Raw genomic sequence first — 15,997 nt, forward strand, 5'->3', positions numbered from 1 at the left:
TACTTAATTTAGTTTCATGTTATTTGTTCATTGTAGCCTCTAATGTACAAAATCCACTGATAATGTTGCCAGTAAGAGACCAAATCAAGTGATTTACCTGGAAGCAAATTTAAAAATGATTAAGGACTTAGAAGGTGAAAAATAAGTGATGGTTATTGCTGGTCAGTCACACATGTCCCACTGCACCATAGTTACAATCTCAAAGAACAAAGTGATAAAAATTTGTTAAAGAATCTGTTTTATTGAAGACAGCAAGACTAACAAAAATTCAAGAAAGGCCTATATCAGACATGAAGACACTTCTAGTGACCTGGACTGAGGACCAGACACAGAAGCATATTCCTGTCAGCACTGTGATGATAACGTCCAAATCAAAAATTTGTTTGTGATGTTGAAAGGATGGGCTAGCCCCAACTATGATGTTGAATGTACAACTCTGGGTGATTTAAAGGATTCAAGAATCATTATTCATTACATAATACAAAAGCGAGTGATAAGTCTTTGAGCACTGATGTGAAGGCAGCTAAAGAATTTTTGGAAACTCTAGAGAAGTCAGTTGTGGAGGAAAATTATTTCCCAGAGCAAATATTCAATATGGATGAAACATTCCTATTTTGAAAACAAATGTCTGAAAGGACTTTCATCCATAAGGAGGCCAAGTCAATGTCAGGTTTCAAGACTTTTAAGGACAGGAAAACAGTCTTACTTGGGGACAATGTTGCAGGCTACAAGTTGAAAAACCCTTGTGATCTGGCAGGGTGAGAACCCCAGGGCCTTTGAGCATATCAGTAAGCACACACTGACAGTGTCTTACAGGAGCAGCAAGAAGTCATGGACGACCCTCCTCCTCTTCCATCATGCCCTCTTGAATTGCCCTGCCAGCACAAAGGAGAAGTACTGTTTGGGATCTACATACCTTTCAAGATTTTGCTTACTTTAATAAAGTCCCTACACATGTTCCTCTCATTGATGATCTTCATCCCAATATCAAAATAGTGTTTCTCTAGAACCAAGATGGTGGCGTAGGTAGACACACTGCGCCTCCTCGCAAAACCAGAACTGACAGAGAATCGAATCGAATGGCAAGGGGGTCCAACACCAAGGAAATAAAAAATAAACATTCATCCAGACCAGTAGGAGGGGCAGAGACGGGCACTGGGGTGGAGAGGACTCGTGTGGCTGTGGCGGGACCAAGACTGGCGGAGTGTGGAACAAATGGCGCAGTCATTCCGAGCACTAGCAGACCCTGTGGCCCCACATTCCCACATAGATAAACGGGACAAATGGGGGGGGAGGGAGAACAAAGCAAACCACGCAACCCAGGGCTCAAGCTCGGGGAAATAAAGCCTCAAACCTCTGATTGAAAACGCCCATGGGGGTTGGGGCGGCAGCAGGAGAAACTCCCATCCTCACAGGAGAGGTCGTTGGCGAGACCCACAGGGGCCTAGAGTGTGCACAGGCCCACCCACTCAGGAACCAGCACCAGAGGGGCCCAGTTTGATTGTGGGTAGCAGAGGGAGTGACTAAGATCCGGCAGAGTGGAGCGGGTGCCATTGCTCCCTCTCGGCCCCTCCCCCACATACAGCATCACTGCACCAGCATTACCCCGCCCTGGTGAACACCTAAGGCTCCGCCTCTTAAAGTAACAGACAAACCAAGACAAAAAAAAAAAAAATCGCCCAAATGAAAGAACAGATCAAAGCTCCAGAAAAAATACAACTAAGCGAGGAAGAGATAGCCAACCTATCGGATGCACAGTTCAAAACACTGGTTATCAAGAGGCTCACAGAATTAGTTGAATTTGTTCGAAAACCAGATGAAAAAATGAAGCCTATGCTAAGAGAAACAAAGGAAAATGTACAGGGAACCAATAGTGATGCAAAGGAAACTGGGACTCAAATCAACAGTGTGGACCAGAAGGAAGAAACATACATCCAACCAGAAAAGAATGAAGAAACAAGAATTCGGAAAAATGAGGAGAGGCTTAGGAACCTCCAGGACATCTTGAAACGTTCCAACATCCGAATTATAGGGGTGCCAGAAGGAGAAGAGGAAGAACAAAAAATTGAAAACTTATTTGAACAAATAATGAAGGAGAACTTCCCTCATCTGGCAAAGGAAATAGACTTCCAGGAAGTCCAGGAAGCTCAGAGAGTCCCAAAGAAGCTGGACCTAAGGAGGAACACACCAAGGCACATCATAATTACATTACCCAAGATTAAACGCAAGGACCTACATCCAAGATTACTGTATCCAGCAAAGCTATCATTTAGAATGGAAGGGAAGATAAAGTGCTTCTCAGATAAGGTCAAGTTAAAGAAGTTCATCATCACCAAGCCCTTATTATATGAAATGTTAAAGGGAGTTACCTAAGAAAAAGAAGATCTAAAATAGGAACAGTAAAAATGACAACAAACTCACAGTTATTAACGACCACACCTAAAACAAAAACAAGAGCAAACTAGGCAAACAACTAGAACAGGAACAGAACCATAGAGATGGAGATCACATGGAGGGTTGTCAATAGGGGAGTGGGAGGGGGAGAGGGGGGAAAGGTACAGAGAATAAGTAGCATAGATGATAGGTGGAAAATAGACAGGGGGAGGGTAATAATAGTGTAGGAAATGTAGAAGCCAAAGAACTTATAAGTATGACCCATGGACATGAACTATAGGGGGGGAATGTGAGAGGGAGGGGGTGGGCAGAATGGAGTGGAGTGAGGGGGGCGGGAAATGGGACAACTGTAATAGCATAATCAATAAATATATTTTTAAAAAATAGTGTTTCTCCCTCTAAACATTACCTCTTTGATCTAACCAAAGAGCAAGGAATGATAGCAACTTTTAAGGCCTACTACCTGAGGAGGACCTTTGCCCGGGCTATTGCTGCAGCTGAGGAAGACACTAAGAAGTCACTGATGCAATTATGGAAGGATTACCATGTCTACAATTGCCTCAAGAACATTGCTTGGGATTGGGATGATGTCACCAAGGAGCATATAAATGGCATCTGGAAGCAAACACTTGAGAGGTTACTTTATGACTTCAAAAGATTTGCCCACAATAAGGAGATTGCAATAATCAACAAGGTTGTGGCTAACACAGCAAACAACTGCAACATGGATGTGGATGAAGCTAGGAGGAACTCCTAGATGTGGTTCCTGAGGAATTGACTAATGAGAAGTTATTGGAACAGGAACACATAGCTAAAAAAGGGGAGACAAGAAAAAAAGAAACTGCAGAAAAAAAGAACTCCCAAGAAAATTCACAATGAAGGAGTTAGTAAATGTTTTGCAGACCTTAACAACTTCTCAAAAAGTTTGAAAACATGGAACCCAACACCAAAAGTTTTCATTAATAAAGAGGAATATAATCACAGTGCATTACCTGCTTACAAACAAATCTATGATGACAAAAACAAATAAACCAAACAAACCACCATGGTCATATTTCTGAAAAGAGTGACACATTCTCAAGAAGAGCCTCAGGCAGGTCCTTGAGGTGGGATTACAGAAGAAGGCATTGTCATCACAGGAGATGACAAGTCCATGTATATTATTGCCCTGGAGACCTTCCAGTGGGACAAGATGTGGAGGTGGAAGACGGTGATACTGCTGATCCTGGCCCTGTGTGGGCCTAGGCGAATGTGTGTGTTTGTGTCTTAGGGGTTTTTTTTTTTAAGTTTAAAAAATTAAAAATCAAGAATAGAAAAATGCTTATAGAATAAGGATATAAAGGAAGAGATTTTTTTTTTTAATATATTTATTGATTATGCTATTACAGTTGTCCCATTTCCCCCCCCACTCCACTCCATCCTGCCCACCCCCATCCCTCCCACATTCCCCCCCTATAGTTCATGTCCATAGGTCATACTTATAAGTTCTTTGGCTTCTACATTTCCTACACTATTTTTACCCTCCCCCTGTCTATTTTCCACCTATCATCTATGCTACTTATTCTCTGTACCTTTCCCCCTCTCTCCCCCTCCCACTCCCTTAATGACAACCCTCATGTTCTAGTTGTTTGCCTAGTTTGCTCTCGTTTTTGTTTTATGTATGGCCATTAATAACTGTGAGTTTGCTGTCATTTTTACTGTTCCAATTTTTGATCTTCTTTTTCTTAGGTAACTCCCTTTAACATTTCATATAATAAGGGCTTGGTGATGATGAGCTTCTTTAACTTGACCTTATCTGAGAAGCACTTTATCTTCCCTTCCATTCTAAGTGATAGCTTTGCTGGATACAGTAATCTTGGATGTAGGTCCTTGCGTTTAATCTTGGCTAATGTAATTATGATGTGCCTTGGTGTGTTCCTCCTTGGGTCCAGCTTCTTTGGGACTCTCTGAGCTTCCTGGACTTCCCGGAAGTCTATTTCCTTTGCCAGATTAGGGAAGTTCTCCTTCATTATTTGTTCAAATAAGTTTTCAATTTTTTGTTCTTCCTCTTCTCCTTCTGGCACCCCTATAATTCGGATGTGGGAACGTTTCAAGGCGTCCGGGAGGTTCCTAAGCCTCTCCTCATTTTTCCAAGTTCTTGTTTCTTCATTCTTTTCTGCTTGGATGTTTGTTTCTTCCTTCTGGTCCACACCATTGATTTGAGTCCCAGTTTCCTTCTCATCACTATTGGTTCCCTGTACATTTTCCTTTGTTTCTCTTAGCATAGGCTTCATTTTTTCATCTGTTTTTTGAATAGATTCAACCAAGTCTGTGAGCATATTGATAACCAGTGCTTTGAACTGTGCATCCGATAGGTTGGCTATCTCTTCGTCGCTTAGTTGTATTTTTTCTGGAGCTTTGAAGTGTTCTGTCATTGCTCCGCCCCTTAAAGTAACAGACGCGCCAAGACAAAAAAAAAAAAAAAAAAAAAAATGGCCCAAATAAAGGAAGAGATTATTTTGTACAGCTGCATGTGTACAGTTTGTGTTTTAACAGTCATGGTATTATAACAGTCAAAAAAGTTTTTAAAAATTTAAGTTTGTAAAGTAAAGTTACATTAAGCTGAAGTTAATTTATTATTGAAATAAATTATAAATTTAGTGTAGCCCAAGTATACAGTGTTTATAGAGTCTACAGTTGTGTACAGTAATGTCCTAGGCCTTCACACTTACTCACCATTCACGCATTGACTCACCCAAAGCAACTTTCAGTTCTGCAAGCTACATTTATGGTAAGTGCCCTCTATAGGTGTACATTTTTTTATCTTTTATACTGCATTTCTACTGTACCTTTTTTATTTTTTCATACACAAATACTTACCATTGTGTTACAATTGCCTACAGTATTCAATACGGTGATGTGCTATAGGCTATACCATACAGCCAGGTGTGCAGAATGTTGTATCATCTAGGTTTGTGTAAGTGCAGTCTCTGATGTCCACACAATGACAAAATTCTCTAACCACGCATTTCTCAGAACATATCCCTGTCCTTAAACAACACATGACTACTAAGAAACATAAGTATGGTTTTATATATAATTCCTAAAGAATAATAAACTGGTCTATGATATATTCTATCTGACACAAATGCCTCTATATTTTCATCTTCCTTCTAAGATTTGAGGATATTTCTACTTAATTATGATTTTAAAATTATATTAAATGCTATTGTCAGGTTTCAGTTGCAAAGAACAAAATCCACTCTACCTAGTTTAGCAGAAGCAGGTTTATTACAAGTTTTAATGTTTCTGGATTATTGGGAAGGCTGAAGGAATAGTCTCTAAGTTAGGTTCCAGGAATGACTCTCAAAGTTACAAAACTCAGTCACCAAAGGAGCCTCTTTTGTAATGAGGAAACCTCCTGCCAAACAGATAAGCTGCCCCCTTTTGAACTTCACCCCCATCACCCCAACCAAGAAGTATGATCTCTACCAGCAAAATGGGCCCCCTCTCCATTCACCACCCCCAACTCTGTAGTTCAACAGATATTAAGACTCCTGTTGATGACGGAGCAGAAACACCAATTTCCCACCCACCCAAAATTTGCAAGGAAAATCAAGCAGCAGAAACAGCCTCTGGCTCACTTTCACCTTCTAAATCTCAGGTGAGTTCACCTAATTCATTTACTTTCTATATCCTAAATTGTACTCAGAAGCTTTGATGCCAGCAATTCTGAGAATTGTACTAGAAAAATGTTTGGAAGGATGTTGAACACTAATCTATCATAGTAACAATAATACAATCCTAATCATATTCTTAAATATATAAGAAAGAAGACTAATATATAACATGATTCTAACACTCCATTCAAATCACCTAGGGATCTTGTTGTAATTATAGATAATGGTTACAATATTAATTATATTAATAATAATATCAACTGTTAACATTTGATTTCATGTTATGTCTAAACCAATTTTCTATGTGCTTTATGGGTATTATGCCATTTTATCCTTATGGAAGCCCTAAGGTGTGTACCCTTTTTATCCTTAATTTACAAATGAGAGAAGTGCAGCATAAAGAGGTGAAATAATATGCTCAAGGCTACATACTGTTAAGAAATGCAACCAAGACTCTAACCTGGACAGTCCTGCCCCCAGAGATTGCCTCTAGTGGATGTTTTATTCATAGTTCTGAGATGGGATCCAGGAGACTATGCTTTTGTGTGTGTGTGTGATTCTCATAAACACCAAAGTTTGAATAATCTTCAGTATTTTCCAGTTTTGGATAATCACAATGTATTCATTTTATAATAAGAAAAAATGCTCTAAAATTACAACATATATAATTCTGCATGTGCTACATGATTATTGCATATAAATAATCTACATACTGCAAAAGTCCTGAAGGTAAATACACCAAAGTGTTTCCAGGAGCTATCGTTTTTATGGTGGGAGAGGGAATGATGTTTTGACACCTTCTACTTTTTGTGTTTTCATTCTGTGTTTACACTGGTCAGGAACCAGTTCACAGATGGTTCACAATGGCATCCAAGTGTTAAAGATGTGATCTCTTTTTACAATACTTGCTTTTTATTTTTTTTTCTCTCCTTTCCCAGTGCAACTTTTTTTATAAAATTTAAAACTGGAATAATAAAATAAAATTTCCTAGTCTTTTCATCAGACTAAAACAAGACAAACAAAATACTTATCATATAAACTTAGGTATTTTATTATATGCATTAGAGGTGATAAAAAAAAATATTTGAGATGCCAATTGTGAGCATGTACAGCAATACCTGTTGGTTACACTTTATCTTTCTCTGTCCCCTCTTTTTCTTGTCTCCCTTCATTTCCTCTCATCTGTAAGTCTAAAGGAAACCTGGACATGCCGTGCGTGTGCTGATCTCAGAAGCACAGCTGCCCAGAGAATGACAGCGGGCACTGCCACTGGGCCAGTCCAGCCACTGCGCAGGCGCAAGCTCACCTCACACCGCATCCATCCTTTCCATGGGCCTCACTCAGCAATCCTAATACATCATCCAAGCAAACATTAATATTTTACCTCAGTTATCAAGTGTGCCCGTTCAAACTTTTATCTAAAACATTCTTTATCATCTTTTCATTAAGTTCTCAAGAGCTAATGGTTTCTGAGTTCCCCGGGTAAGGATGATGTTCTGAATAATGAAAGCTCATTATTTCTCCACAGAATGCTTGTTAATTCAAATGATGATATTAAAACTATAGTAGCCTTTAGCACTGGGGTGATTTCTAGCATACTTTATCATGTATCAATATATACTCTGTTTGTCAAAACTGCCCAGGGCTGGGGCTGACATTCTCTCTGGAGGAGTCTAGTGCTTCAAAAGGTACTGAATACACCAAGGTGACAACTTGCAGAGTTTGCGCCTCTAGGAAATGGAAAGATGAAACTTGAAGTGCCACTGTCTCCCTTGATTTCCTTATTAGTATTCATAAAGAGACAGTGCCCTCCTCTTGCTACTCCTTATGGGTTTCCTTTTTGAATGGAATAAGAGGAAATAAATATTTTGAAAAGAAAGCACACATAGGGGGTTCTACACATGACACATTATTTATTTTCATTTAACTGATCCCAAAATAACCTGCACACAAAAAAGTCTGGTCTAGTTATTGCTTAGACACACACGTGCACACAGACTGCATTCCACTCAACACTTAAGGTGGTTGATGATATTTGGGGGCAAGAAGTGATGGTTCTCTGGGCCATTTTTTACAGGGCATTATTTTATTCACTGAGTTCTGGGTCTCTTTAAATACCTCTTACTCTATCTCATCCTAGTTTTTATGGCCATGTGGATTCAGCCTGTTGCCACATTGCTCTTTCTTGAAAGCATCGCCTCTAGTCTACTTTCAATAGGATACTTCTAATGTTGTCAAACTCACACTTTTCCCGTTCTTCACTTTTTCATTAGAGTTAGATATGATGGAGAAACATGCTGCCAAGACAGCCACTGGAAAAATCAGCAGCCACCCTATTATTACCTATATGTACTACGCCACTCCCCATCAGTGGACTTCCCATTTCATTACTCTCCCACTTACCCTCCACCTTCCTGTTTTTGTAAAGCTGTATACAAAATAGAAAGCTGCTTCCTTCTGGCAGTTTTTCAGATTCATCTATATGTCCCGCATTTTTTAAACATCTGAAATTCCTCCTAGCAGGTCTCCAAGGAGAGGGCAGCTTTGCCAACTAGGTATTTTACCTCCCTGAAATGGTGTAAAATCTGAAGAATCTTATCTGTGCCTCCCTCTAGAACCTGGGAGGAATTGTAATTTTGAAAACCAAGCCATTCTCTAAGTTGCTCGGAGCTCCAAGGTCAACACACAGGAGCACTCGTGTGTGCTACAACACGCATTTCTATACCATTGTCTCTTAATTATCTCTCCTGTGGAAGACTAGCTGGGCGTCTGCCCACAGGCACTATCAGACCAACATGGTGAACTTTCTGCATGGTAGCTGCACTTTTAGAACAGTAACTCTCCAAAAGAAAAAGGGTCTACATGCATTACTATAATTATATTAATTATACCACTCAATATTTTTTGCATTTTACATTAATCATGTTAAGCAATAGAATGATGCTTATTTAAAAGAAATAAAAGTCACTCTGTTAATCCAACATATTAATGGTAAGGAGTATCTGAGCTAATTTATTATAGAGGAGCAAATGCATTCCTAGAATATTTCAGTCATTGGGTCAATTTAAGAAAAATGTGGTTTGAGAAGAATATGTAGGTCATTTCTTACTGCATTCTTGCTTTAAAATATTCTGATCCATTATCAGCCTACATGTCTTAAACATCTCCAGGGCACACATACATTCCAATTGTTGGTTCAGAAAATATTGTCACTATATGTGCAGGGAACTGCTCAAACCTCCTCCCAAAGTATAAAAGGAGTGTCAGTCCTAATACAGAGAAAAATGAAGGAGACCTGGGTGAAACTGATATATAATTAATTGATCATGCTATTTGGTCTAGAAGCCTACTAAGTATCCTCTTCCATACAAGACTGCCCTTCTCTCAAAGCAAATGTTGTATCAATTTTTCTCACTATTTATTTCCAAACTCATTCTCACCCTTACAGTCTTTTAAAAGCTTAAGTTTTATTGAGAATGGGTAGCTTTAGGGCAAATTAAATGTGAAACATTTTGGAAATTGACTTCTTTACATCTAAAATCAGCAATTTTCAAGAGGGAATAATGCTTAGTAAGGTTGACAGAAAAGGGAGGTAGAAAGCTAAAGTAAGGGACCACTCTAGGTAGATTCCACTTTCAATCAATTTCAATTTTAATAAGAGTTTTATACAAAGTACATTTGTAAAGGACAAAGTCAATTATAAACATTTGCATGACTACCATTCATAATAGCTTTTTTTTCAAAGAATTCATGAACATCAGCAATGAAAACATAGAGGTAAAATTAATTTTACCACCCCTACCCTCCAAATAGAAGCTGTACATATGAGAATATATGATCCCAGGGGTTGGGTTTATTTTTTGCTTTTAATGCAAGAAAACAAAAGTCTCTCAGTGGATCACATGTGGTACTCTGTATGTCTTCCTCAACTGTTCAGAATATATTGCATTAACTATCACAAATAAGTCTACCTGGCCAGCTGAAGTTCTATAGGCTTTCCTGCTCTGCTGAATATTTTTGCTGATATATATCTAATAAAAATATATTTTTCATGATCTGCAAATTATTTCTATAAAAAGAAATTTATTCCTCTTTCACACTTCTTAGCTGTATTTGTTGCTATCTGTAGTGTAGAGTGGGGATTAGCAACTTTTTTAAATAAAGAACCAGAGAGTAAATATTTTAGGATTTGGGGACCATATGGTCACTGTTGCAATTACTAAGCTCTGCCAAAGTGCAAAAGTAGCTGTAGACAATACATAAATGATTGAGGATGGCTGTATTCCAGCTAAACTTTATTCATAAAAACAGGCAACAGGCCAGATTTGGTTCATGGAATTTAGTTTGTTGACCTCTATAAGAAAAACCTGTCTTAAAAGCATTTACTTCACATGTAATGCTATTATAAGTATTTGAAACTACTCACTAAAACTATCATTAAGAACAGAATTATATTGTTTAATCATTTGTGATGAATTCACTTACAGTTTGATTCACCATCAAGTTCTTCCACCACAGAAATGACTCGCTGGACAACGACTTGATTTATAAACATCCTCCAAAATCAACCCACTATCTGATGATCAATTGGACTCTTGGTCTTCCTAAAACCCAATCTTCACATTAAAACATTAGAAAGAGCATATGATGAAGGGAAAACCTGACATAATAACACTTATATCAACCACTCATGCTACCTCTCAGTTGTTGCAATTATATAAGGAAAGCCACAGTTGGGCTTTTATATAATGAAAATGATGTTTTGAGTGATCTGCCTGCAAACTGTAGGTATCAGAATAACTTAAAAAGACCTGAGACTTTCTTCTAGGATGGCACGTGCTCCAAGGAAGATCTGCTTCAGTCTTCCACATGAAGTAGGTTAGACCCTTCCTCACAAACTGTAAAGGAACCTGAGGAACAAAGGGCATGGCTTATCCAGAAATGAAATGCAGTCACAGAATATGAACTAACTCGAATTTCTTTAAGTTGGAAGAGGTCTCAGAGATTATGTAGACTAGAGCTCTTCACTTGGGGCCTATGATTGAACTTCGGTTGAATTTCAAAAATCGCCTACGATTATAGGCAAAATTTTAATATCTGAGTGTTAAAATACCTGTTTAACTTTTTTATTTTGTGAAAATCTATTACATCCACCAATTCTCAAAGAGGCTTTTATCCCTTACAGTGGTTGAACAGTAGCCCCCCCAAAAAACAAACAAATAAATATGTTTGAGTCCTAACCCTGTGAGTATGATCTTCCCTAAAAATGGGATTTTGCAGATGCAATTAAGGACCTCAGTATGAGATCATTCTGGATTTAGAGTGCACCCTAAACCCAATAACAAGTGTCCTTTGAAGAAACAGGAGGGGAGATCTGAGACATTGAAATTCCATTGCCACAAACCAAGGAACACCTTGAGCCACCAGAAGCTGAGAGACAAGGAAGGATCTTTCCCTAGAGCCCTGAAAGGGAGCATGGCGTGTCCTGCAGATTTTAGACTTCTAGCCTCCAGAGTATGAAAGAATAAATTACTGCTGTTTTAAGTCACGTAGTTTGTGGCAATTTATTAGGGCAGCCCCAGGAAACCAATACATCCCTCAAAAAGTTATGACCCAAAGTCACTCCAGTGGCTCATCAAGTGTCACTGAAGTATCCTAAGGTAACTGAGCTGCTCAGAGTAATGGCCTAGAATTCAGGTCTCTTGACTCCAAATCATGTGCTCATTCCTCTACTATATCCTCATATTATGTGCTCACATCTGTGCCAGACTCTGTGTCGAAAGGCAAAACTGTGCTATGATCACTGCCTCAGATAGTTTACAATCAAGTCATGGATAAAATACACAAAATCACTTATTATTCAACAAGTGTAGCAGCTATAAGTTGCAGCTATAAGCTACAACTTCAGTCCCAGGGCTGTCTTTTGCCCACCCTTATACTATCTGATAGCAGATTTGGTACCCAACCCTCCAACACTTGAGCTCTCCCCTTCTCCAAATTAAATATTCCTGGTATCTTCATCTACTTCTAGTAACACATGATAATAACTTCTCATTATTCCAACCTAAAATTTCATTTTTTGTTTGCTTTTGTCTTTTTCTCTGTGTGTGGCCATTACTCACAGGTACTGAATTATTTGCTTGACCATATTCTAGTCCATTTAAGATTCATTATCTCTTTCAACACTCAAACCAATCCTTAAAAGGAAAGTATCATTTATTCAGTTCTTACCTTGCCCCAGAAGCTATTATCGCTGTTTTATAGATGAGGCAAATAAGGCTCACAGAAGGCATATGACTTGTCCCAAATTGTGTGGTTAGAAAATGACAAGAAGGATTTGAAGATGGACTTCCTAACTGCTAGCTCAGGCTGCTTTCTACCATCCCATGCCCTCTGTGTCTAGAGTTCTTGTAACTCTACAGAAAGGGAGTGAGGTTGATCCAACATGACTCATTGGTAAACCCATGAGGCTTCTAAAGAACATCACTTCTCTTTCTATACTTTTGAACTATCTTTTCTCTTTTTTGTATGTGAAACTGCATTTATTTTTTTAATTATTTTATTGTTGTTCAATTACAGTTGTCTGCATTTACCCCACCCCACTCCCCCCACCCCAGCCCTCCCCACCTCCCTACCCTGCTTCCACCCCACCCCTTGGTTTTGTCCTTGTGTCCTTTATAGTTGTTCCTGAAAACCCTTCCCCTCTTCCCCCGATTATCCCCTCACATCTGGCATCTTATCCAGAATTTCAACAAAAATCATAGGTTTGCAGGTTTCAGAATCATCCTCTTGCCTCTTTTGAGAGCTCTCAAAATCTTGATGAAAGGGAAATTTGGAATAAATCAGTATTCAGAGCAAAAAGAAGGATGTTGGTAGAAGGTGGGATGAGATGAACAAAACAGTTTGTCTGAAATATGCCAAACCCTACACACACAAACTAGCAACTGATCGATTTCAGGCAGTGACGTCAGGCACCAACATTTTAGTCAAAATAAGAAATGAATCTGTTTAGTCAACACACTCAATCCTGTTCCTCCAGCTCAAATTTAGACACCGAAATAGATTTCAACCATATTCCAAAGTAAAACCAAACAGGTAGAAAGGGGAGGGGGTAAGCACCAACTTCCAGTACCACTGAAGACAGTGGGCTGGCCCTCATTGGCATCATTTTGCTACAATTAAGGTATAATTCTAAACTTTAGAAAGTGGATTTTTTTAACATGACTGAGAAACTATCATTGGAAGCAACTACAAATTTTTTGCACAACTGTACCTTTGGGAGAATAAGAGTATATCTTCCCCCTCAAAAAATGACTGCTGTGACCTCATAATTTGGAAGCATACATTCTGAGAGACTTGTGTCAAAATCAGTTATACTGCTTAATAGTCTTTGGAATATCTTGTCAAGAGTTCTTTCCCTCCCCTGTTTAACCATTTTAATTTTAACCAAAAATTTTAAGGGAAGCTAGTGTCTTGATGACTGTGTGAGTTTTAAAACATTGTCTTTGTTTGCCCTTTTCTGTTGTAACATTGTTTTAATGCTGTTGGCATTTCTGATCAGGTCAAATGCCAACCTTTATTGTGAGATTCAGGTACTACTCAAAAAAACTTTTGGGTCTAATAGAGCCTACCCATAACTCTACTTTTCCTAGAATATGCAAATAATGGGCAAAAGATACTTCATAATTTAGGGATAGCTGCCTTCACTGATGCTATCCATGTTCCAACAAGAAAAGGCTCTCTCTAAGCAGACCTGCTTGAGGAGCATTCATTTATAATCACAGGACTGACTTGTGTAAACGCCAATCCATTGTTTACAGAGCATATGCCAGAGTGTGGTGTCAGACTGGTCCTAACCCTGTTTCATAAACACCCAAGTCTGACCACTCAAACCCTGGCAAAGAGTATTCTTGGCTCCCAGCTATCATGACTTGATTTGTATATAATAGCACAGCCCAGTCAACACAGTTGTGAAAAAAATTTTAATTTAGTTTTAGGGAGGCAGCATGGGGCATGCTGGGAGCAGTAGCAACGTGCCAGGAGCCAAATTTGTAAAAATGGAATTCCAATCAGTAGTAATGGCAGTTGGAAGGTGATCTCAGATGACAGATCTGACTTCCAGCATTCCCAAACCTCTGCTTCCAGCTGGAAACAAACCTTTATTTTGGCACCCATTGAACCTGCTTGTGCATGTTGGATTTGAAGAAATCATTATAACCAGGGATGTCCAAAAGGCTCTATCTGAAGAATTCAAGGTGAAAATGAAGCTAGATATTGTGTATATTCCTGATGAAGCTAAAAAGGGAACTGCAGATTCTCTCCAACACATATATCCAAAACTTGAGACAGATGTACTGGTCCTGAGCTGTGACCTAATAACAGATGTTGCCTTAAGGAGATTGTGGACCTGCTCATAGCTCATGAGGCATCACTTGCCATATTACTGAGAAAAGGCCAAAATGGCTTAGAACCAGTTCCAGGTCAAAAGCAGGTGGGGAAGCAGTGGAGCAGCATGACTTTGTTGAAGTGGACAACATAGGAAAGGGGCTGGTCTTTATGGCTCGTGAAGCAGACTTGGATAAAGAGCTGGTCATTAAGAGATCCATCCTGCAGAAGCACCTTAGAATATGTTTCCACACAGGCCTCGTGGACGCCCTTCTCTACTGCATAAAAAAATACATTATTGACTTCCTACTGGAAAATGAGTCAATCACTTCCATCGGAGTGAACTGATTTCATACCTAGTAAGAAAACAGTTTTCCTCAGCTTCCTCACAACAAAGACAAGAAGAAAAAGAGGAGGACCTATAGAAAAAGGAGCTAAAGTCCTTATATATTTACAGTTTTATAAAAGAGGACAACACACTGATCTTTGCTTCCTATGATGGTTGTTGGGATGCCTGTCAAGGACACAGGTGGGAAGAGTTGTCCAGATCACAGGGGCACTGCTATGTCCACATCATTAAAGAGGGGCTCTGCCTTCAATTGAGCACCTGGGACTCTACATAGAAGCAAACAGACAGGTGCCCAATTGCTACCTATTCTTTGTCCAGAAGAATCACTGGTTAGTTTCATCAGCTCAGATTGTCAATGAAAATTTGTTTGGAGTTGACAGCCTTATTGGGCCAGATACACAGGTTGGAGAGAAGTTGTCCATGAAGCACTCGGTCATTGGTTCATCCTGTGTCATCAGAGATACAGTGACTATCACCAACTGCCTTCTCATGAACTCTCACTGTGGAGGAAGGATGCAACATCCAGGGCAGCGTCATCTGTAACAATGCTGTGATTGAGAAGGGAGTAAACATCAGAGACTGCCTAATTGGAAATGGCCAGAGGATTGAAGCCAAAGCCAAATGCGTAAATGAAGTGATCATGGGGAATGACCAGCTCATGGAGATCTGAGTTCTGAGCAAGTCAGACACATTCCTCTTGGCCCCCAGAACTACAGATATTAGCTGGCCCATCTGTTTGACTCTATTTCCCAATAAAGAAGAGCTCCCAAAAGAAAAAAATCTTTGATGATCTTAATCTATTTCTTTGTTATAGTAAGAATCAATATGATCTGTTAACAAGGCTTTATCAGAACATGAAATGTTGCAAATTTTAAATACCATAAAGGACGTAAGTACTTTCAAACTCTTGTGTCAATCTTACAAAGACTCTTCTCCTTCTATTATAATACATGTTACACTATTTCAACTTTTTAAATACAAGACATGTTAGATGGAATGAACTTTTTACCTACTTGTGTTATTTATTACTGGTCTCCCTCAGATAAGGTGAAAAAGCTCCTTAAACACTAGGAACAATGTCTGGTACATTCTAAGCACTTAATATGTATATTTAATGGTGGAAGGAAGGAAGAATGGATAAATGGATGGGACGGGTGAAGCCATATTCCCTATTGTGAACATCTAGTGGTATAACAACGCACAGTGTTAA

General features: G+C 39.0%; 1 pseudogene; it reads left to right on the forward strand.

The window, feature by feature from the left end:
- Window positions 1–14,110: 14,110 nt before the first annotated feature.
- LOC112297514 (translation initiation factor eIF2B subunit gamma pseudogene) lies at window positions 14,111–15,457 on the forward strand (annotated as a pseudogene).
- Window positions 15,458–15,997: the final 540 nt, after the last annotated feature.

The sequence above is a fragment of the Desmodus rotundus genome, chromosome 3 (assembly GCF_022682495.2).
Source record: "Desmodus rotundus isolate HL8 chromosome 3, HLdesRot8A.1, whole genome shotgun sequence".
In the NCBI taxonomy this organism is placed as follows: Eukaryota; Metazoa; Chordata; class Mammalia; order Chiroptera; family Phyllostomidae; genus Desmodus; species Desmodus rotundus.